We start from the raw sequence: 25,107 nt of genomic DNA, 5'->3' as shown, positions 1-25,107 counted from the left end.
TCCACGTTTAGTCATCTTTTTCTAACATCTCCGTGCTGTTGTTTCATATAATTAAGTTCTGTTAAGAACAGATCTTATCAAATACTGTTTTCAGCACTGGGTTGCACAGCAATAATGAGCACAGAAAGCAAGATCATTAGCCTGGTACTAAATGCAGATTAATCCACACTATTGTGTTTGTCATAGCTACACATGGTTGCTAAAGTTGAACCGTGAAATAACTAGCATATGAGCATAAACTCACTTTTTTTTTTAATTTGATTTATATGCCGCCCTTCTCCGGAGACTCAGGGCGGCTTACAATGCGTTAAGCAATAGCCTTCATTCTCTTGTATATTTTTATACAAAGTCAGCTTATTGCCCCAACAAACTGGGTCCTCATTTCACCTACCTTAGAAAGGATGGAAGGCTGAGTCAACCTTGAGCCTTGGAGAGATTCGAACCAGCAGAAATTGCAGGCAGCTGTGTTAATGACAGGGTGCACTAAACCACTGTACTATCAAGGCTCTTGTTTGAGCAATGATGTTGGAGAAGGCTCCTGCATGTTCCTTGGACAGAAAGGTGACAAACAAGCAAGTCATATAGTCTAAAAAAATAAGACATATCATTGGACGGCAAAATAATAAAGTTCTGCCTTATTATTTCCCAATGATGTCATGTGATCAAACTCACTGGAAAAGGCAATTATATAGTCAGAATGTTCATCAGTAACAGGAAGCAGGGTCACCAAAAACATAGGGGCTGGAGACCATCAAAGCTGACACCAGCCAGAACATAAAACAGCTGAAAGAAGCTATACAAGACCAGACAATGTAGAGAGAGCTGGTCCATAGAATGCCCAACAATTGGACACGATTGAACAGATAGTATTATCAGCATAATACATGCAATTGTTCAACTGCCAGATTTGCTTATAAAATGAACTGTGAAAGTAGGTACTGCATAAGCTAATGATAACAGTCTTCTTGCATCTTTCCATCAAAGCTTTGACACAATCCAAGTCTATTCTTTCTATCTACTACAACTTTGACTGACTGGTTGCCACATCTAGATTCTGAACATTATTGTAACTAAAATGTTACAAAAAGGCAAGACAAGAAACAATGGTTGGAAACTAACCAAGGACAAGCAACCTGGAATTAAGGAGAAATTTCCTAACAGTGAGACCAATTAACCAATGGAATCGCTTGCCTTCAGAAGTTGTGGGTGATCCATCACTGGCTTTCAAAAAGAGACTGGACAACCATTTGTTTGAAATGATATAGGGTCTCCTGCTCGACCAGGGAGTTGGATTAGAAGTCCTCAAAGGTCCCTTCCAACTCTTCTATTTGTTCTGTTCTGTCCTGTCCTGTCCTGTCCTGTCCTACCCTACCCTATCCCCATCTCTATCCCTCTCCCTCTCTCTCTCCCGCCATCTCTCTCTGGTTCTATTATGTTACTATCCCATCAAGGCACCACTACTGAAAGAAGACACTAAGCAATGGAGCATAGCAAAGCAGTGAATTAGTCTCCTCGGCTCTCTCATTTGGGGTTCTTAAAGTCTATCCCATAATTTCTCTGTCCCACCCTCCTGGGAGACCCTGTTTGGTAAGCTGTTTTCGTCCACTTATATGAGGGGGAAAAATCCCCTCTGCACTTTTACTGAAGAGAATGGAAAGCCTCCTCTCTTAGCTTCCTTGTCTTTATGCAGATTAGTGGAGTGATTAGGATGTGAAAAAGGCAAAATTTTCTTTTAGCATGAAGGTACTGTTTCCTGTTTCTGGAAGAGGTTGTAAAGCTTTTATTATGTAGATAAATGTTAACAAACTAATTGAGAGTTGAAGACAAGGAGAGAAAAAATGAAAAAGGAAAATTATAATGTATCATGCAGGCTTTACTCAACCCATATTCACACAGATGTTTTACGATACCTCCTCCCACAGCATGCTCTTCCCACACACATGGAATGGGAGTTTGTTGCTCTGCTGTCCATTCAACTTTAACATGCAACACTTTAAAGGCCACAATTAGTTGTACGTTTGCTTGAAATTCAAGCCTCACTAACCTCATTAACACATGAAAAACCTTCTGGTGTAGTGGTTCAGGTGCTCCCCTAAAAATCCAGACTGCACGTTCTAACCCTGCCTTAGTCATGAAAGCCAGCTGGGTGACTTTGGGCCAGTCACTCTCTCTGTCTCAGTCCAAAAAACCTTGTACAGTTGTGGCTGTGGGAAAATAGGAGGAGGAAGGAGTAATAGGCATGTTCGCTGACTTGAGTGACAACATAATAACAGTGGGTTAAAAAAAAAATCTAACGTAAAAATATCTGGTCATTCTGGACACTACATTTCCTATTTTTCCAGCCCCATCCTCCACTGCTCTGATCATACCATCAACCAATTAAATTTCCTTTCTATGGGTTAGCAGCAAAGATTAGAATTTTTGTTTCTCTTGCTGCCCTCTAAATGGTCATCTGGATTTGGGCAACCAGTGGTAAATTGGTGGAAAGCATTTAGCTTTGGGGATCAGTGTTAGAAATGTAAACTAAATTAGGAACATTATGTGAACAGAACTGAAGATTTAAGGCTGTGGGAACTATAATCACCGGGAAGGGAAATTTGTGCCAGGCCAGCCATGGAAATATAAACACGAGTCCTTTCAACTGCTCTTCCATTTATAAGCATTTAATAAAAATAATATAATATTATTAATTATTATTTAATTATTTATTAATTATTAATATTAAATAAAATAATATTAATAAAGAGAAACCGTGGCTCAGTGGCTAAGACGCTGAGCTTGTCGATCAAAACATCGGCAGTTCAGTGATTCGAATCCCTAGTGCCCCTTAACGGGGTGAGCTCCCGTTACTTGTCCCAGCTTATGCCAACCTAGCAGTTCGAAAGCAGGTAAAAAATGCAAGTAGAAAAATAGGGACCACCTTTGGTGGGAAGGTAACAATGTTTTGTGTGCCTTTGGCATTTAGTCATGCTGGCCACATGATCACAGAGACATCTTCGGACAGTGCTGGCTCTTCGGCTTTGAAATGGAGATGAGCACCGCCCCCTAGAGTCGGGAATGACTAGCAGACTAAATAGACTAACTAACTAAATAGCCTAGTCAGTTTTAAGGGTTTGCATAAGTGGACTGGTCATCTGGTTAATGAAATCATTTAAAAAGAAAATGAAGTGGCTGAAAAAGCCAGGATATTAGCCTTTCTCACAACCAAAAGGGGATTGAGGAAAGGGGAGAGATGGAAGGGTGAGGTCCCTGAAAGAATTACATAAAACAATAAGGACAAAAGTTTGCCAGAATAGGATACATCATTTCTGGCCACCTTTCCTATGCCCTTCAACATGCCAGCACCAGCATCCAGTAAATAGTAAAGATAATTGTATGTTTTCCTGTAATTCTTTTGTGCTTGTGTCTTTGGGGATGGGATTCTCCCCTTTCACCATGTTGCATTTAATAGCCACTTGTCATACATTAGACAGGCACACCCAGAGAAGAGCCTAAGAAAATGGTGTTAAAGTGCAGGAGGAAGGGCTGCTTCACATAAAACAGTTCAGTGTTTTAAAGATCAATTCATTCCCTTTCAATTGTATGAGGACATGGACTGGCAGCCAGGGAGAAAAAAAAGTGCAGGAATGGATTATTGTATCTGTCAGTATTTCCAGTAGGCAATCTAGATATCTTTTTTTCTAGACTTTTCATACCATTGTTAAAGGCCTTGTATCCAAATGTAACTGGAGCATGGATGACTGAAGCAAAGCTATCCCTACCATATGGGGTTACAATTGATACTTTAGCCTCAGGAAATAAAAAGACACTTCCAAGCCACAATAGCCATCTGTGCTTTTTGTGAAGCTGCTGACCATCTCAGTATTCAAGTCTTAACATTGAGATGTTTCTTAAAATGCTTAAGGATGTAATCCCTTAGTCCCTGGGGAACTATATTAAACTTGGAACTCCTGCAGAAATTTTGGAGCTTCAACAGCAATAAAGGCAAAATGTGAGCCAACTGGGAGGCACGTTACAGACAGATGAAGAAAGGTTTTAGATCCACAAGAGCCAAAGAGTTCCCAGCTGTTAGAGATATCTTGGAGCTGGACTCATTATTTCCTCCCCATTGGTTCCAGTGGGATGGAAATTGTCAATCCGGGGGTGGGGGGTGGGATTCTCGAAAATAGGCACAACCAACCACTGTTCCCTCTTTTCTGACTGAAGTTGGGCTAAGCTCCAGCTTCATTTTTCCAGCTTTGAATCTTCCTGCCTCATTCATAAGACTGCTTTTCAATGGATTGTCAATTGTCAAATATTAACAATTTGGAATCTAGAAAAAGCAACTCACTGGCAGGCTTGCATTGTTCCTTGGCTAATTGAACAATACAATAAGGTGGTAGTAAAAGCAGTGAATAAATACCAGTACCAGAATAATTCAGCGCAATTGCAGATAAGAACATATCAGGTCACAAACCCTTCTCATGTTGATAGGGCACCGTTCAAAGGGTTTATCCAGCATTATATATTAACACAAAACAAAAACGGAAGAATTGATATTTCTGCTCTTTGGGCTTTTGTAGGATGTCTGCAACTAAAATTCTTTTGCTGGGATATGGTTACAGATACATGTGTATGCAGGAACAATCTGGGAAAGCACAGACAACAGCACACCAACCTTTCCTGTGATAGGTGAACTAATGCTTTGAGGGGCATTTTGCTCTTTCTAGCACAAGTTATAAACCTTCCTTTCAAAAGCCTTGCATAGGCTCATTACTGCTGTGTAAGACATATACAAATCCGAGGAAACACAAAATGTTACTTTTAAAAAAAGAGACATGCAGTTGTTTTTTTGCAATAGGATTGAATAATCAATAATTTCTGTGGATTGTATCTGCTCATTTCTAATGAAATAAGAGCATCTCTTTCTTTTAGTTGTATTTCTTCTGCTCTCTAGCATTTAAGAAAACTTGAAAAGCAGGGCTTGAGAGAACATACACACATACATAACGTATTCAGGTAAGCAATGCAATAAAAAATGCAGAAAAAAAAGCTATAGATAATAGACCAAATAAAATAAAGGTATGAATTAAAGAAAACAGTGTAGAACTAAATTTAGTTTATGCCAACACTATTCATTCTACCTCTCCATACTTTTCTACCTTTCCAAATCATTCTTGTTTCCATCACATCTATAAACCACTTCATACAGTAAATTACTTTTGTTCTTTAAACATGTCCCCTCTTTTGTTCCGTCTACCCAATATTTTCTTAGTCTTCTCCTTTCTATTTCTCTTTCTTATATTTGTTTTGCAATTAAATTTAATTCATTCTCACCCTATGATCAAAATATGTCAATATACTTTATGTCAATATACTCACTTGTATAAGTCCACATCCATTCATCCATTCTTAGTATTAACTCTTATCATTTTACCACAAGCATCAATTTCCATGACATTCAACTTACATTAAGGTTTTTCTTAACATGCTCAATGTTCACGAAGAAGCAGACTGAAACATGCTGTTACACGTACTGGTTTTTTATTTCTTTCAAAAACATTCATTCCGTACAATACACCACATACCGTATATACTCGAGTATAAGTCAACCCTAATATAAGCCGAGGCACTTAATTTTATCACAAAAAACTGGGAAACTTATTGACTCGAGTATAAGCCTAGGATGGGAAATGCAGCAGCTACTGGTAAATTTCAAAAATAAAATATAGCAGACTACTGTAAATAAATGTACTGTATATCCAAGACCCGAGATATACTGGTACTTGTATTCACAATGCTTGGGCGGAGCAAGGGGCGTGATCAAGCACGGGTAAGATGGACAGCACAGAGGCTGCCGGCATGTAGGAGAAAAGAAGAGCGGTGATATCAGCAGTTATTGGACCACCCACAGAGGCTGCAGGTGCCCACAGATGAGCAGGAGAGACCGGAGAACACCCACACTCGAGTATAAGCCGAGGGCTGCTTTTTCAGCATAAAAAATGTGCTGAAAAACTCAGCTTATACAAGAGTATATTCGGTACTTACTCCTTTACTTCCAAAATTTAAACACTTAATTTTTTCCATCCAATTTCCCATCTTTAATAAACATTCTACCTAGATACACAAATTCAGCTATGTGTTTTAAGGGTTTTTGTTTATCATTTTGTGTAATTTGCACTTATTTGGTCCATTTACTCTAGCTTGATAGTTTGAAATATTTTAAAACCTATGTTTCTCAATGCATCATAGTCTCTAGCACTCCCTGAAAATTATTTGGGTTCTCAACCAACAGTCTGCCTTCTGTATACAATGGTACATGTACAATCATAATCCCAAGCAATACAACTCTAATGTTATCTTAGGTACATAAACTTTAAGCAATCAAGGAGACATCCTACATTCTTGTCTTGTTTAGTATTCAATGGCTCAGTATTGAATAATTTGCTAAGCATTCAATTTATTTTCACATATTCTTGCTTCCATCATAAACCACTTTTATCACATTCAACAATCAACCTTCAACTCCATATCAATGCAGAACATTCCATGATTCAAATTTATTCACTTTACAAGCTTTCTCTAAATCACAAAGCATACAATAAATGTCTTTTCTAACATTCAGGCCTTTCTCAGCAATGTGCACAAAAGCAGTTCTGGTTTGCTCATCTCCTCTCCGGCATAAAGCAGCACTGTCCTTTCCAATTGTCTAACTTTTACATCCTTTTTAATCAGAATTCTGGCATATGTCTTCCTGTGGATACTTAACAAACTAATCTCTGTGTAGTTTTGCATTGATTCTTGCTATCTTTCTCTTTATATAAAGGAGCAACAACAGCATTTTTCCAGTGATCAGGCACAGGTACAGTCTTCACATGCACATCAATGAAGTCACACAACTACTCCATAAAAAAAACCATACCCACATCTCATCATTTCCCCAACCACACCATTTACACTGCAGCATTACTATTTTTCAATGTTCTCAAAGCATTTGCCTTTTTGTTTACTTTCATTGCGTTAAAATTCATAATCTTCCCTGATCCTTAATGGATGGGCCCATCATATCTTTTACATAATGCTTTTCAGTGAGACGCAGAAAGTGTAGAGTAGGTTACCAGTCTTGTGTTGCACCTATATCACATGCAACATTCCCTGCTAAAAGTCAGAAGAATGGCAGTCAATTTTTCTTCTTGGCTGTCTTGTATCTTGGGGAAAAATGGACATGCAAGGGGAAAAAATAGAGGAAAAGTAGTACCGCAGTACAACTAAGAGAGAGCATTCCATTAAAAAAGTAGTAGAAGATATTCTTTCACTATAGTAAATGGAAAGTAGCTATAAATAAATAATTTCTGCCTTCAGAATAAAAAGAATTTTGTTTCCTATCCATTCAGTATCTCCACAAGAACATCTGGAGCCATGGCTTCTTATAGGGACTCTAGCGTAAACGTCATATCCGGAAAGAATCCCTTACTGTACTTAGTGGCCAGATCAACCTTTTTCTCACATCTCTCCTGCTCCATGTTGAAAACGTACCTTTTCCTTGCTTATTCTGGATGCCTCCACCCAGCTCTTTACTTATCTTTGCCCAACCAGAATGGGGACATTCAGTCTAAATGGAAATTTGCTGTAGGAGACTGAAGTATCTGATTTTAAGGCTACTTAGAGAGATGATGGAAAGAAGGATATGAACTTCCTCTAAAAGTTCTCTGCAATATCCTTACCAACCAAAAACTTTGGGATGGTCTTGCACTCCAGCATTGGTACCAACCGACATTTCTCTTTCTCAGCTGAAGGGAAGACTTGAAGAGATGAAGGCAGTTCATTAATCAAATGACACAAATCAATCTTCCCTTTCCCAAAGCTGAGGAAAAAAGTTCCAGTCTGATGGTGAACATCGTCCCTAACTCTTTCATCTTGGATGCTGGTTGAGTACTTAAGAGTGGCAAATGTGCTGTTCAATGAGCAAAAAAAGAGAAAATGCAAGTTCATTGCCCCCAAACCAAATAAACGATATACTGCTCTGAACAAGTTAAGGTTTTTACACTGCATAGCAAATAAACCGTGAAACAAATTTGTCTGAAACTGCATTCCTGGGCAATGTGGAACTGGTAGTTGAAAATACTACATGCTGTGTCATAAATGCTTGGCAACCAAACTGCTAATAAATAGACACATTTATTAAAAGCTGTTAAGTAGGCACAACATTCACATTCAATAGACTAACAGTAGTCTACAAGCCCACTTCAGATAGAGTCCTTTCCTCTAACTTCCTTATCTCAGTGCTTAGAAAAAAAGGAAGCAGAACATCTGAATCTCTCTCTGAGATGACAAAGTATATTCATGGGCTTTGTCTTCCAAAAAGTGAGGCATGGAGCAATCACTCCTATCTCTTTCTGAATAGAGACAGATGTGTGCTACAGCTTTTCCAACATAGAGAAAGACTAGGATGCAGTCCTGATGTAACAAGGATATGGTATTGATGTAACAGGGATATGGCATTGTTCCCCATGTTTTCATCTGGCAGTGTGTTGCATTTTGGTTCTCAAAGGACTCCTAACCAAGAGCAATAACTGATTCAAAGATGGCCACGTCTTTTGAAAAAAGGCTGCCTTAATCTAACTGAGAAATGCAGGCATAAAGTCAGCTATTCAGAGGACTAGTTTTACATCTGAACAATTTTACCTTTTTATATTAATGGCATGATTTCTCACAATGAAGGAATTGGTCGTAACACTAAATCATATTCCAAGGATCTGTAGAACTTTGAAACAAACATATTAAGGGTGAGTATTTGTAGCACAGTGCTCTGCCATTGCTTTTTTTCATAATAATGGAGTGCAAGGTTATTAAGAAGCTCAGGCTTCTTGTGTTTTGTTGCTCTCATGCTAGCACCTTGACTAATATATTTTATTCTGAAAAAGCTTTCAGGGCAAAACATTAATGGCATCTAAAATCAAAAGGATGTGTTTATAATACACAAATCACTCATACTGGATACATTAAAGTTCCTAATGTCTGGGTGCTTTAGCTACTCAGATCTGCCCTTCTACAAAGCATGAGAATTAGTACAAGCATTGGGCTGCCAACCATCCAGGTTACAACGTTTCCAAGCAGCGTGCGCAAGTTGGACCAAGCTCGGAGAGGTACTTAGGACTTTTTTTCATTATTCGATGACCCTTTTGCTAATTGTCTTACACATTAACCTAGAGGGAATGAACTCACACTTACAGAACCAGGGATCTCTATTGTTGTCCTACTTTGATGCCTGGATTGTCTAAAATGCAGCTTTACATCCCATGAAGTACCCATTGATCTGTACAACCAGTGTTCTTGTTAGAGATGCTGCCTAGCTTTAGACATCATCCTAAAAAACTCGTGACAGCTCAAGATTGCATAGTGAAAAGCAAGCAAACAGACAAGATTGAGAAGTTCAGCTCTTCAACCAAGACTTGGGAGATCCAGAAACCCACCTCTCAAAGTGGGTAATTGTGCTTCTGTATGGGAATGATTAGGGGATATGAATCTGGACTGCAAGGGCTAAATGTGAAAAAGTTGCTGATTTATATTCAAAATAAAAACACTGCTTTTCTCATGAATTCTGGGTTATTATAATCCTCAACAAAGATTCCAATATAAAAAAGTAATTGTTTTTATCATTATTATACATGTAATAAATAAATAAAAATCATAGGTATTAATATCAGTATTAAATTCTTTGATGTGAGAAGTTTCTGTAAAGTTCTTATAATCTTTTAAATCTATGCTGGGTTCAATTCTATCTTTATTTTCAATCACAGGGTATACCTAGGCCTTATTAATTGTACTGTGACTGTCTGGACCCAAAAATCTATCCTACCTAAAAATTTGTCTAAAATACAGCAGACCTTTATGAGAAGTAGCTAATCCTAGGCAGTGCTGTTCTATTACTCATGTACAAAACAAACTGTGAAATCAATTGTTTCCTTATTTTTCCTTGTATCATGGGGGATAGGGTATTGCATTACAATATCTGTTATTCCTAAAAGGCTCCTTTAAAATAATCCATAAATCATAGAGTTGGAAGCAACCTTAGCATATCATGGAGTCCAACCCACTGCTAATTGTTTGTGAAGTATAAAACACTTATTTAAAGAGAAGCCTAGTCTCTTGATAGACAGGGAAATTACTTTGCAATAATGGAGACAGGAACTGATCACAGGATTCTGAAGCAAAAACATTCACATCACCCAGCCAAATGAAATAACATTTTAAAAAATGAATATGGAAGATATCAAGACATTCAACATTTTCCAAGGATTGGACCTAAACCTTGTAAGATACTTAAATAAACTTTTAGGTATCTCACAAGAGTTCAGGAAATGTGGAGGATAGATCTCTAAGTATTGCAAAGTATTTGGGGACTAAAAATTTTGCTGATTTCCCATAGACTTTGCCTACACATGGCCTTACACATCATGCTTAACCATAATAATATTTTCTTCCTTTAAGCCTACTCTGTTATGGGAATCTAAACATTGTGATTATAAACTGTGATTTGTGATTTGGGGTAATACGTACAGTAAATCAGACAACTTATTCAGCCATCCATTATGAAAGAGGACCGCAAGTGAACATAGCATGATAACTGCAGACTTGATTCTTTATTATAATTGTGAACAAGGATGTTTTCATTCCTACTCTACCTTCTCACAATCTTCCAGTGTGAGAATGAATACTTGTAAAAACCAGGGCTTTGAAATGCTTGGAGGATCAAAAACAGAGTCAGGAGCAATTGGATACACTTCTTTGTCAGAATCGTTTCATTGCCATGGAAGAGATGGACGTGTGTGAGAGAGGAAGCATCCTCGTTTTATATTAAAGATGCCTAGAAAGATTTAGTGTCATAAACAAATTCAGGTATACTGGGGCACAACAAAATACTTGGAAACAAATTTCAGGCAAAGTCTTCTTACATGGGTTTTATTTTCAGATCATGTACATATACTATAATTGGTTCGTAGAAAGTTAGCACTCACCCCCCTCCTAGAAGAATGACATATTTTGAAAAATATTAAAAATGGCAGGATAAAATATTTCCCCTAAAAGAGAAATAAACATCTTAAAGGAGACAACTCAGAGCCCCAGCTCCCTCCCCACAGCAGATATTTTCTGCCCATTGAGAAAGATTGGGCCAGCCTATCTACAAAAAAAAAAAAAAAAGAAGAAGAAGAAGAAGAAGAAGAAGAAGAAGAAGAAGAAGAAGAAGACCTTCAGTTCCAGGGTGATGGGATTAAGACATGACCCTTCAGGACATAATAGGATTAACTCACTACCATCTAGCAGCAGAACTCACCACATTACATAATCTCCCAAGGACACTGCATCACTCTCCAAACTTCAACCAAACTTAGCTCAGACAAACTACAGACAGATACAACAGCCAATAGAATACATGTTCTTGCACATGAACAGGAAGTTCAAGTGCAAAGCCCAAGAGAAGGTATAAAAGCCACCCACTCTCAATTCCATGTGTTCAGTTGCCCAGAACCCATGTGCTTGGTGGTTCTGTTCATCATTAAACCATCTTTCCAATCAGCCTCCAGACTCCATTTTATCTCCAGTGCCTTTCTCCCAGCTTGGAACTGAACCAGATGGATATTTCTTCCAATAGATTGATCTGGATTAATGAAGGCACATAACACATAAAATGAAAAATTTTAAATGTGCTTTCATAGAATTATTTCCACTATTTCTTTTGCTGCCTTACATAAGGAAAACAGACTGTATGCTTCATGGACATGGTACATGTACACTTTGTTATTCTGTGTGCATTTATGTGCAAAATATTGGTTATGATTGTGAATTTTGAGTCTAATACAAATACAGAAAGAATAAAATCAGCTGAACAAGAGAAAGGATTTTTTGTAGTTTATACTATAAAAGATGTGAATGCATATATAATAGGGATTTTACTTAGCCAATAGTTTCTAACAAACTTATAATGTTTGTTATATATTTAAACAATTATAACGATTATCAATTTCTATATTGTGGATTGTCAACATTTGTACATGTGTATTCTATCAAAAGATTAATATTTATAAATATTTTGCTACTTCCTGTTTATTTAATAAACAACCAAGCAAAATTTATTTTTGCCCTTTTAAACAAACAATTGATTTTTTTATCAATTTATCAATTCATTCAAAAATGAAAAGTTCCATGAGGGACCAAGAGAATCGAAGTTTAAACACAGAGAAAGAAGAAAGAAGATATGAGCTGTTTAGAGACAGAACAAAGATAAATTAAATTTCAAATGAAAGTAAATAGCTGATTACTTATTTTTCTATCTTACTAAAAAGTTGCCACATTTTAAATGATTTTCCCCTTGGCAGTTTGCTAGATAGTCTTTGAATCAGGCTTATCTGAAAACTGGCTGACAAGCTAACTGCAATATTGCAACCTAATAACTTTTGGATGCAAAATTATCACAAATGTTCACAAGGAGTTCTATATATAATTCCCAATGTTCTCCTTTAGGACAGGGGTCCCCAACTTCAAAGTCATTGACTGGTACTGGTACCGGTCTGCAACTAATTGGGAACTGGGCCACGCAAGTGATGGACAAGCGCATGAAGCTTCATTTGCGCATGCGCAGGATTAGGTTGTGTGGACAAAACCATCCCTTCCCCTCTACCACCTGCCTATCTCTAGAGCCAAAAAGATTGGGGGTTGCCGTTTTAGGACAATGTATGAAACAATATTATTACATTGGTTAAAACCAAGATTGTTTAAGAACTACTGCTGGTTATCCACCAACTATATGTTTAGAATCCCAGACAGAGGCAAAATACAATAATATGAAACATTCCTCTAACTACTATAAATTTCAGGCCTCCAAAATCCTAGACCATGGGTGTCAAACCCACGGCCGGTGGACTGGATGCATCACATGCTGGCCCCGCCCCCGCCCGGTTTAGCAAAGGGGAAAAAAGTCCTGATACATCATGTGACACCACCATGATGATGCAAATTTGACACCCCTGTCCTAGACTGTTACAAAGCTATACAAAATAAACTGTAAAAGGTTGAACAAAAGTTTAAAAGCTAGAGAAACACAGTAAAGAAATAATAGAAGACTGTCAGAGTGCGCACAGCTTTACTACATGAGACAACCAGTGATAGGTTGCTCCCGGTTCGCCCGTAGTGGCGGCGGAGGGAGGTTCCTCCTACCCACCCAGATGTCATCAAAAATGATCTGCACATACGCAGAAATGTTGCATGCTTGCAAAGTGAACGACCGCGCCTGCGTGCTATCGATAGCGAATCGGTAGTGCTGGGATTTGATGCAGACAACCCAGGAGCAATAACAGTAAGCAGAGGTTTATAATAAATAGTGGTTTTATCTACAAAAGAATATATACTATGCATACACATATTATAGGCAGAAGTCAAATAATGAGTAAATTACAGCAGGGAAGTACATGGCGAGAGAGACAGATGCCCCAACAGGACCTCTTATCATACAGGCTCTTAAAGGGATAACAGCTAAAAACCTTGCTGACTCATTCCCATCCTTACATCAGTGCATCATTGCAGCAGCTAGTCAGCTCTTAAATTACTACCCTGATATTTTGATATCATAATGCATACTTTGATGCAAATGGATGCATTGTTGTTCCTACTAATGTGTGCAGATTTTGAGGATGGGAGGAAATCAAAATCTGTTGCACAAAAGATGGTCTCAGGCCAAATACATGTTTTTCTTTCTACATATTTTTTAAAGAGTTATATTATTCTATCTCTCTTTTTTTGTTTCATCCTTCTACCTTCTTCTCCTGCCATGGATCTTGCCCAGAAATCTTTTGGGGATAGTATTGCTATTTTAGTTTATATAAAATACAGATGTGCTATTCTTTATGTAATCTTATACATTTTCACATTGTAATTGATGTTTTGCATAGTTTGAGTTTTTTCTACATCAACTTCTTAGCACTATGGACAGAACTGTGTGTCTATTGATGCCTGATTTGATGTCTGAATGCCAAGCTTCCATTGATTTTCTAGACTTTCTGGATTTAGTTTGCTCTAGGATGCTCACACAATTTCCCAGCTGAAACTATGGTTGAGTCTGTCCACGTGTTATGAGATTACAGAATTTTCAAAACATCTTTTAACTGCTGGTTGGTGTTCATGCTAGTCTTCTGCTTGTCTTTCCTACATAGTGGCTCCAGAAACCAACATCCAGAGAAGCAGGGATTAACAACAGACAAACAATCAAGCAGAAAATAATACCTTAATAAAAGAACCATCAATGAGAAAATACTCCTGCCATATTGATAGGACAAGCACACTGCACACTCACTAGTAATGATGGCATTATCTAATAGGCTAATGAAATATGTGCAAGCAAACAAGTAAGCTCAGAGAACACCAGGTTTTCTACAGTTCAGTCCTGAGCTACATATATTCTCTTCTTTTGTAATAATCAGAAATATGTAGATTGGTATTACAATGAAGAATCAATTAGCAAGAAGCAAAAGCAATTGCATTTCCTCCTATGATATCCATTAAGCAATTCAATGAACCTAACATTCACACCTTTGTTTTTCTCTCTGCCCCACTTTTTTTTAAAAATCAATTTCTACCAGAACAAAGAAAGCAGCAACACATTTCATTTGTTTTCCCCATGCCGGTGTAACTCTTAAAAGCAGATATAAACAAAAATGTAGTCTGAAATCAATGCTGCATTTCAGAATTTACGGGGAACAGAAAACAAAAGGTTTGCTCTTATTATATTATCTGCACTCTGCTACCATTACTAAATGTCTTTGAAACCAGATCAGCAGGGAATATGGCTTATCAAAATGAAGTTGCATTTCTGTTGTCTTATGTTCTAATTCATTTTTCCCAAGGAATAAAATTTAATGTAACACACACAGGTAAAAAAACAAAAAAAGAATTAAACAAATCAAAACCCAAACCGTAAGTACTTTACTTGATGTAGATTTTTAAAATAAATAAATCCTTGCTTTAAAACTGAATGATAAGCAAGCATTCTGCCTCTTGCCATAAGGCTGTGCACTATATGATGCTAATTTCTTTATTTGCTCCCAGGGGGAAATAGGATTAGAAAATCCTAAACACTCATTCTGCAAAGCAAAGATGTCTCTTTGACGGATACTCACAATGTGCTGAAAAGTTCATGGCAATGTGCTGAAAGAACTAAATACCCCTTTCCAGAATTCTCAGTGATGAAAACAAAGGAATGTTTTCTGCCCTGATATATACCGTATTTTTCGGAGTATAAGATGCACTTTTCCCCCAAAAAATGAGGGTGAAAATTTGGGTGTGTCTTATATACCAAATGTAGCCTCGCCCACCCGCAGGCCCCCACCCTTTGGCTTCTGCCTCCCAGCAATTTATGTCCTTGCAGCAAACAGCCTGATTAGCACAAGCAGCTGATTGTTAGTTGGATCAGCCTCCCGACCCTCAGCTGTTTCAGGCTGCAGGGATTACCACTGCCTATTGCCGCACGGGCCTCTGCTGTTTGCTGCAAGGAGGCAAATTGCTGGGAGGCAGAGGCAGATTTTTTTTCTTGTTTTCCTCCCCAAAAAAGGTAGGTACATCTTATAGTCTGGAGCATTTTATACTCCAAAAAATATGGGGCATATCTATATCTATATATCTATATCTATATCTACTATCTCTATCTATCTATCTATCTATCTATCTATCTATCTATCTATCTATCTATCTATCTATCTATCTATCTATCTGCATGTATATATATATGTGTGTGTGTGTTGCAATATTCCAAATAATTTAGGTTAATAATTCTCTTATGCATCTAACTGTATTCTTTTCCAGTTACAATAGAACTGCAATGGACTGCACTCCAAAGTCCTGCAAATAACAGGCTCAAAACATTTGTAGTATTCTGTGGAGAAAATTAACATGTACATTCCAGAAATGTATTAGGACATTGCTCAGATATAATAGTTACTAATAGTGTTTTCATTAATTGTGTACCCAAACAAAAACTTAACCATCTCTTTTCTGATAAGTGTTAGTTTGAACTCATTCAAAATTGAATGCATTTTAAAATATCAGTTCTGTAAAACCTTAATTTTACAGAGCAGTTGGGTAGAAATGTCCCAAAGGTGCTTTTTCAGGAGGCAACTGGACTTTGTTTTTCTTTTGAAGACATTTTGCTTCTCATTCAAGAAGCTTCTTCAGCTCTGACAGGATAGTGGAGAATAAAAGGATTATCTATCCTGTCAGAGCTGAAGAAGTTTCTTGGATGAGAAGCAAAAAAAACCCCAAAAAGTCCAGTTGTTTCCTGAAAACAACTTTGGGACAACCATGATCTGGATGACTGAAAATCTCCATAGACAATTAGGTAGAATTGTTACATCCAAATCTCTGTTAAATCCAAACTGACTTAATATTTCCTTTGTGCAATTAATACAGCTAGTTCTTGGTTGACAATAGCAACTGGAACCAGAACTGACATTGCTAATTGATGCATCATAAAGCATGATGTCACAGGAACATGATCCTTAGTGATGGCAGTTCCAGTTGCCATTGTTAAGGGAGGATTGCCAGGTTGTAAGTGAGGACTTCATGTGACCAAGACTTTTGAGTTCCTGCTGGCTTCTCCAATGACTCTACTATTAGAATCTGGGAGGAAACATTGGCACTGTGGTAGCCAGAACTCAGGAACTTAAGATTGGTCAAACTTCCATTTACAGTGTATTCAGAACTTCAGTAAGTTTAAAAGATCACTGAATGAGAGGTCATTAAATGGAGACCACCTGTAGTTTATGCTATTTACATTAATTTATGATATTAATGTAATTATGTGATGATGAATGTTATATACAGTACAATGCTAAGACCACTTTGGAAACTTTATCCTAGGAATGAAATCTGAAGTAAAGCCTTGTCCTTTTGAGTCCACAGTCTGTGACAACATGGGTCTATGTACTTGCACATTTTTTCTGTTAAATAAAACAATTATTAGAGTGAACATATGCCCCGAAAGACCATACAAAAGACTAGTAAAAATTAAGCAATCAATATAAAAAGCTGTGGAATTCTTAGCTCCTCTCTAAGAGCTTATGCCTTAGCTTAAGAACAGAGATTTGATGGGAGAACCATTGAGAGTAGGCAGCAGAATTCCAATGCAATTCCAAAATATTTATTCATACCCATTTTAGCTAAGAAATTGCAACATAGGGAACTTGGATAGACTAATAGGATCATCATAGGTCACTTCCCCCAAAGTTTTACTAACTGTTGCAAAGAGATGTTGTGGCCTGCCAGCAGAGCTGGCAGCAGATCCAGACAGTGAGGAGGTTGGGGAGGAACATGGGCCAGTCCTGGAGTCTGAGGAAAGCTCTGATGAGGGCTCTGTATCGGAGGCAGAGAGGGGGCCAGGGCCATATGTCAGTTATCAGCTGCCTTCGGAATCAGACATCAGTGAGGCAGACAAACAGCTGAGGCCTGTTCCCAGTGTGAGCATGCACAGAGTTGCTAGACGAAGGGAACAGCTAAAGAACAAGAGTCGACTTGGGAGGTGGACGATGAATGGTCCCTCCCAGAGGGAATAAAAGAGGAGAGAAAAGGGAGTGGAGTTTGGAGGTAACAATTAGTTCACTTAATTGGTGACTCTCAGAGATTTCCTGCCAAGTTTTAAAGATATCAGCCTGGCAGCTCTCCAATCCAGATAAGGTCTATGACTATAAATTCTCCCTTGAAAGCAGGGGTGAAATCTAAATTCTTTTGCTACCGGTTCTGTGGGCATGGCTTGGTGGACATGTGACTAGGTGAGCGTGGCCAGTTTGACGTCACTCATGTCACTCACTGTTAGAGCCAGGAGCTCCACATTCTGACACAGAAGCACATTCTGTCTTTCACAAAATGTCACAGAAGCCAGGAGCTGCACAAAAGCACATTCTGCCTTTCTGAAACCCCCACCGCTTTGAGTTTCCCTCTGGCTTGACTGCCGAGGTGAACCTCGGAGCCTTCTCTTGCCCTGCTCTTATCCCGGAGGGCCACATATCCCCCCCTGCCAATCCTCCGTACAAACCGCCCACCCCGTTTCTACAAAGGCAGAGCTTCCCCCTTGCAGGGTGATCCAAAGAGGGGAGGGGGATGCTGCAGAAAAAGCCACCTTCCACCCAGGCCTCCTCCTGCAACCAAACGCACCCAGCCGTCTCTCTCTTTTTTTTTTTCCCCACTCCCGCACATCAATAGAGATGCATAGCTGTAAAGCCTGATTGGGGGAAAAAAATAAAATCAAAGTATAATCACAGCAATTCACACACACACACACATACACACACAAACATTTGAAAGCCATTCTTTGAATGGATGTCGGAGCGCAAAAGGGGGCGGCCAGCTATTGTTCCCCGCTTGCCTGAACCTTCCACACACATGGACGGTATTAGAAAGTTTGCATTTCATGTCTACCACAGACCCTAAGAGGGTCTCGCTGTCTTAACCGGAAGATAAAGGGGCTTCAGTGAAGCGCCGCACATTGATTGCCACCTTCACGCTTTGCGAACCACCTGTAATATTTGCAAAGGTTGGACCCGGACTCTCCAAAGCGGATGCCTCCTTTCATTTTAAGTCCGTGTGTGTGTGTGTGTGTGTGTGTGTGTGTGTGTGTGTGTGTGTGTGTAATGCAGCCAAGCTCCGCCAGTTTGGCCAATTCAGTTTTCCACAGACAGGAAAACCTTTGCTGAAATTGCCTTGGCTTTCATAATGTAACCTGAATACCGTTGTAAAAAGGGAAGGGGGAGCATGTGCATGCCTGGGGTGGGGGTGGGAGGATCCTGGTCACCGAGATATTTTTATCTGCTGTGCAGCGGGTTTTTTTTCCCCCCTTCCTTCAGGCACATGCGCGCAGACTTCCTGGTTCTTTGCTGTGCCCGGGAAGGGAGGTGTTGGGACTAGCCCAGCGCTTTGTAATGCTTCGTGCTTAACACCCAACCACCCACACCCATACCCACCCACAAAGCCTCGGTCTCTGTTGTTGATATTTAGGCTTACTGGTCTTTTTAACAATCACGATTCTTTGCAAATTGAGAGACGCTCCAGCTGTCCTTGGGCTATGATTCCTTCCCCGCAGCCCAGCTATGCTTGCCTGCCTTCCACGTGGGCTTCAGCTTGCTTGCTTTCGCAAGCTGGCCACCGGGACGCCAGGAAGGCAGCATGGAAGGCAGGCAAGCATGGCAGGACTGCAGGCCGTGGACCGGTTCGGGGGCGTGGCCAGCCAGCCATTGCTTCCAGTTCAGCGAACTAGCCACAATCTCCGCTACCTACTCGCCCGAGCTGGTCCGAACCGGGAGCATTTCACTCCTGCTTGAAAGACTTTGCTGGATGTGAATGAGAGGAATTCACAGTAACTTAATAAAAAGGGGTTTTTGTCGGGACAAGGAGTTTGCTTCATGCTCTTGGGAAGCCTAGGTCAGAACAGGACAACTGAAAACTAAATATTGTGATAAAATTAGATTAAGAGCCGTGGTAGCACAATGGTTAGAATGCAGTATTGTAGGTTAATTCTAATGATTGCCGACTGCCAGTAGTTCGACAGCTCGAATCTCACCAGCTCAAGGTGACTCATCCCTCCATCCTTCCGAGGTTGGTAAAATGAGGACCCAATTGTTGGGGGCAATATGCTGACTCTGTAAACTGCTTAGAGACGACTGTAAAGCATTGTAAAAAGGTATGTAAGTCTAAGTGCTATTGCCATTAACACACTCAATCTGGGGAAGTTCTAGAAGCTAAGGGTTTTGGGGATGGGAGGGGGTCTCTTTTACTGCTTCAGCCCAGGCTGGTTATAGGAATCACTATTTGATGAACAATTGTGCTACTCATTCTGTGAGTGGCACAATTGTTCTTTGACTTAAGTGATAAATGAATAGACTGCATTTTCAGCCAGTAACAGAACCATTGAAATAAACATGAGGCAGAGCAGATAACCTGTACTAATATTAGAAGAAAATGTGCCAGACAGCACACATATATACACAAAGAAGGTTAGGGTCCTTTTTCAGATTAGTATCTTTTCTCATTTTTTATTTCTTAGTAAAAAACATCCAGTCTGACTGCTGCTTATGTATATTCCTGTAGTATGCCTATTCCAGATTTTTCACTGAGGAATAATTATTATTTTGTTGACATTAAAATACTTATAGAATTGTATAATATTCTTACAGAAAATATTTTTACACAAAATACCTGAATATTTGAAAGGTTTATTGGGAACAAGCTTTAAAGCTCTGAACTTCTGATGTGATTTAATAGCATTGGACAGTCTAACACCAGATTTAATTTCCACAGTTAAAATACCTCTGTCATTTTGCCTCCGACAATATCATGCAATTCGCTCAACTCACTGAAACAGGTGCTTGACACCACAGGTATAAAATAACACAGAAAATGACATTGTTGAAACATTAATGTTTGGCTGTTGCAGTGAATACACTTCAGAACACCAAACTAGAGCTGTCCTTTCAATAGCTAGATAAGCAGCTTGAGCAAACCTAACCCCCTCTTCTTTTGGGGGGCAAGGGTTATACAGATTCTGGAATTGGCAACAGAATCAATATAGTTCATGTAGAAATTCCACCAAAGGAAAGAAATACTCTGATTTAGGTCAGGAAGTCATTTACAGATATCTGCAGGATGCACGTCTTTGAAGTCCTGGATGAAATGCAAGCTGTATGACTGAAAAATAAATTTATTGCCTTTTCAAAGTGGACTAGAAAAGAAATAAGGTCATATATATTCCATCCTGATGGTGGAAGAGAAGGGGGGAGACTTACAGTATGCTGTAGCAATTTCTAATCATGACTAGAAGCACACACTAAGGAATGTGAAAGAAAATTGATATTCATACTGGAATGTGTTGTACCATCTCCTGAAACAGCATTCGTTTTTACTTTTTGTAAACCCTGCATATCATTAATTATGTTTATCATACAAGCTGATAAAAATATTTTCCCTCCAGAGCAGACAGAAGTTGGAGAAAATGAAGAATGCTTCATTCGGTAGGTTTAAGGATTTAAGTTACTCTTTAAAGAATCAGGGTTTGAAAATATTCAATTATTAAACTACTCACACTGAATGAGTGTGTATATATGTGTGTGTCTTTAAGATAGCTTAAATACTAATTGATACAACAATCATTCTCATCCTCCTGAAATTTTAAATCACAATAATGATATATATATATATATATATATATATATATATATATATATATATATATATATATATATATATATATATATATATATATATATATATATATATATATAAAAATATAATATTTATTTTATTTATTTATTTTATTTAATTTATATACCACCCTACTCCCGAAGGACTCAGGGCGGTGAACAGCCACAAGATAAAAATACATCATACAAAAGTTAAAAACCATTTAAAAGTACATTAAATAATTTTGGCCCAAAAAAACGAATTTAAAAACACCTAATTTGTATAAAACTTAAAAGCAAATTAAAAGGGAGAGTCAAGCCAGACCAGCCTGCTGGAATAAAAATGTTTTGAGGGTGCGGCGGAAAGTGCGTAAATCTGGGATCCTCCGTATCTCTGGTGGGAGCTCATTCCAGATGGCAGGTGCCCCCACAGAGAAGGCTGTCCCCTGGGGGCTGCCAGTCAACACTGTTTGGCCGAAGGCACCCTGAGGAGCCCCCCTCTATGGGAGCCTACTGGTCGGTGAGAGGCTACTGGTGACAGAAGGCGGTCTCGTAAGTACCCTGGTCCTAAACCATAGAGTGCTCTATAGGTGGTGACCAGAACCTTGAAGCACACCCAGAAGACCAACGGGAGCCAGTGCAGCTCGCGCAGGAGGAGAGTCACATGGGAGCGCCACATCGCTCCCATAACCACCCGCGTGGCTGCATTCTGGACCAGGTGGAGCCTCCGGGTGCTCCTCAAGGGGAGCCCCATGTAGAGAGTATTACAGTAGTCCAGGCGTGAGGTGACGAGGGCATGAGTGACTGTATGTAATGAGTCCCGATCCAGAAAGGGACTCAACTGGCGAATCAGGCGGTGTTGTGGCCCCACCCTCTGAGCCTGTTCCATCGGAGGAAGAAAGCTCCAAGCATGAGGAAGAGGAGCCAGCCAGGCCTCCCTCTCCAGGCCCCTCCCCTCTGGCACTGTCTCAGGTGCCGGCCGAGGGAGAGGAGATTAACAGAGAGACAGGTGGCTCGGATGAGAGCGAAGGAGAAACATCATTCCTGGACGCATGCCTCCGAAGGCGTGATAAACGATTGCAGCAGCTCAGGAGGCGTGCTAGGGATTAGAACTGAGTCACTGGACCACACCCCAGAGACTATATAATAGAGGGTGGTGGCCAGTGATCCTTGTGACGAACAAAAAGTAAACCTTGGATAGTCACTAAAGCCTTGTCCGGAACTGCTGAGAGAAATATTATTCTGCTTGGACTTTTTGTACGCTAAGTATCTTAACTTTCTGTTTTGTGGAAATAAACGCACTTGGCAGACGGTGTGTAAATCGCTGCCAAGTTGGAGATAAAGAGCTGGGTGTGTTCCAAGTGCTTCCTTAACCCTTGGCTGGCTGTGTTTGTGTGTGTGTGTGGACGGGGACAGATCAGGCGGACCTGATAAAAAGTCCTCCCGGCCACAGCTGTCAAATGCTCTTCTAAAGACAGAAGAGCCCTATCCATGGGGGCCAATGACTCGCCCCCAATAGTCAGTGATGGCACGAACTGACTATATTGGGACGTCGGAAACCACAGCCACTCGGTCTTGGATGGGCTGAGTCTGAGTCTGTTTCTCCCCATCCAGATCCGCACGGCCTCCAGGCACAGGGACATCACTTCAAGGGCATCATTGGGGTGATCCGGGGTGGAGATGTACAGCTGAATGTCATCAGCATACTGGTGGTACTTCACCCCGAAACCACGGATGATCTCGCGCAGTGGCTTCACATAAATGTTGAACAGAAGGGGTGAGAGGACCGATTCTTGTGGCACCCCACATACAAGGAGCCTCGGGGTCGACCTCTGCCCTCCTGTCAACACAGACTGTGACCGGTCGGAGAGAAAGGAGGAGAACCACCGCAACACGGTGCCTCCCACCCCCAACCCTTCCAACCGATGCAGCATGATACTATGGTTGATGGTATCAAAAGCCGCTGAGAGGTCTAACAGGACCAGGACAGAGGAGCAACCCCTGTCCCGAGCCCTCCAGAGATCATCAACCAATGCGACCAATGCCGTTTCCGTGCTGTACCCAGGCCTGAAGCCCGACTGGAACGGATCTAGATAAGCTGATTCATCCAGGTACTGAGGCAGCTGTCACGCGACCACACTCTCAACAACCTTCGCAACAAATATAAAATAGATTTGCATTTAGAATATGAAATAGATTGCTCAAAAATTTTGAGGCTGAAAATTATATTAATATAATTACAGAATAATCTAGAAGAATAGAAATACCAACATGGGAAGATTGTTGTAGAGCTGATTGCCAACTCTGATTTATTTCCTAAGGAACACTGGTACAAGCCCCAATACATCACTTGCAATAGCTGGGTTACATACCATTTTTTAAAATTTTCAACATAGATTAGGATAAGTCTTTTTATTATTCTAAGTATATCTCTTAGTTTGGTAGAGGCAGAATGCCACTACCATTATTTTGCAAATGGTCTGTATCTACTGGTGATTTAAATTATCTGTATCTTCTATTTTAAATTTCTGCTGATTTGTCCTTTTACTATTCTATTTTTCTTCTTCCATCTCTTTCTCTCTCTCTCTCTCTCTCTCTCTCTTTCTTTCTTTCTTTTTCTTTCTTCCTTTCTCTCTCTCTCTCTCTCTCTGTGTTTTGAGTACCAAACCAGAGGAAATATTGATTTATTTAAAGTATTTTTAACTGCCCTTCATCTTAAACAAATATCATAAAACCAAATATGACAGAATATTACAACCAAGTGCAGCCCATGCACAAGAGCATATAAAATTTAACTGAAGTAAAGCTCCAATGGGAATTTACTAAAGCAATGACAATGGCAGCTGGGCTGTACCTGCCCAAGAACAGTTAGCTGTTGAAATTGTTAGATTACTGTAATGTTAATTAAATGTAAAATAAAATACCTGTGATCTTATTATCTACATGGCTGCCTAACCACATTACATTAGTCAGTATCACTCATCATTTCATTGAGACAATGAAGATTTGGACAGTGGATATGTGCAAATGTCTTCTATGACAAAGACTTAGCAAAATCAATTCAAAGACTCAGAGGTTTCAATATGCCATAGTATTATTGAGCATTCATACAGCAGGTGTCTGATACATCTCACCTAAAAATTCAGAAAATCCCAGTTTGGGGTTGCCCAAGCAACCTAATTATTATACTATCAACATATCCTGGAACTTAACCTGAACGCAATAAGCCACGTGAAGCTTTATGGACAGCTGGTTTGTACTAGCAGAAGTATAATTATTTCACAGTCATAGACCTATGGCACTTCCACGAATCAATCACAGTGGAAACGAAACTAGTTTTTCTAATCTCTATACATGAAATCAAAATGCATTTTTCTGTTATATGAAGGCCTTGATGGCCGTGGCATCCATTTGCAACGGCTATTCTCTATCCTAAGCCTATGTGAAGAGACGCCAGCAAAGACACTTTATCACTTAAGACAAAGGCAAAATGGTGCCTCCGTATTCAGTTTCCGCTAGCAAAATTATAGCAGTTGACCGTTACTTTAGAGCTTGCATTAGGACAGCATTGTCTACTACATCTGGAGAATACAAAGTAGACCACATGGCATAAGCAATGATGCTTGACATTGCCTTGCCATCTCTGCCTCCTAGCATCTGTTGTCTGGAGTAGCCATCTTACTTTGATTAATATTAGGACTAGCCTTCCACTCAGGATAATTGTGTTTCAGCATAGGTGAAACACATTCTACACCTCATATGTTTTCCAATACAAAGGAAGCTACAACATTACCCAAATCAAGCAGGTTTACATGATGATTAGGCAGCCCTATAAATCTAATAAACAAACAACTTGGTTTCTATTGTTTTAGTAGAAGTCACGTTTCTATTTTTATCGAATCATGTTGATTTTCTC

General features: G+C 39.5%; 1 protein-coding gene and 1 long non-coding RNA gene across 7 annotated transcripts in view; one reads left to right on the top strand and one right to left on the bottom strand.

Annotated features, from left to right (window-relative positions):
• Positions 1 to 25,107, bottom strand: part of TENM2 (teneurin transmembrane protein 2) — a 959,433-nt gene that overhangs the window by 123,232 nt on the left and 811,094 nt on the right. The window lies entirely within an intron of this gene.
• Positions 16,547 to 25,107, top strand: part of LOC117658113 (uncharacterized) — a 32,054-nt gene continuing 23,493 nt past the window's right edge. The window contains exons 1-2 of the long non-coding RNA XR_004589232.2: positions 16,547 to 16,731; positions 20,984 to 21,023. This is a non-coding gene — a long non-coding RNA (uncharacterized LOC117658113). The remainder of the gene's footprint in view (positions 16,732 to 20,983; positions 21,024 to 25,107) is intronic.

Source organism: Pantherophis guttatus, chromosome 2 (genome assembly GCF_059756535.1).
Source record: "Pantherophis guttatus breed Tessera chromosome 2, ASM5975653v1, whole genome shotgun sequence".
Lineage (NCBI taxonomy): Eukaryota > Metazoa > Chordata > Lepidosauria > Squamata > Colubridae > Pantherophis > Pantherophis guttatus.
This window is presented reverse-complemented; position numbering and strand designations above follow the sequence as displayed.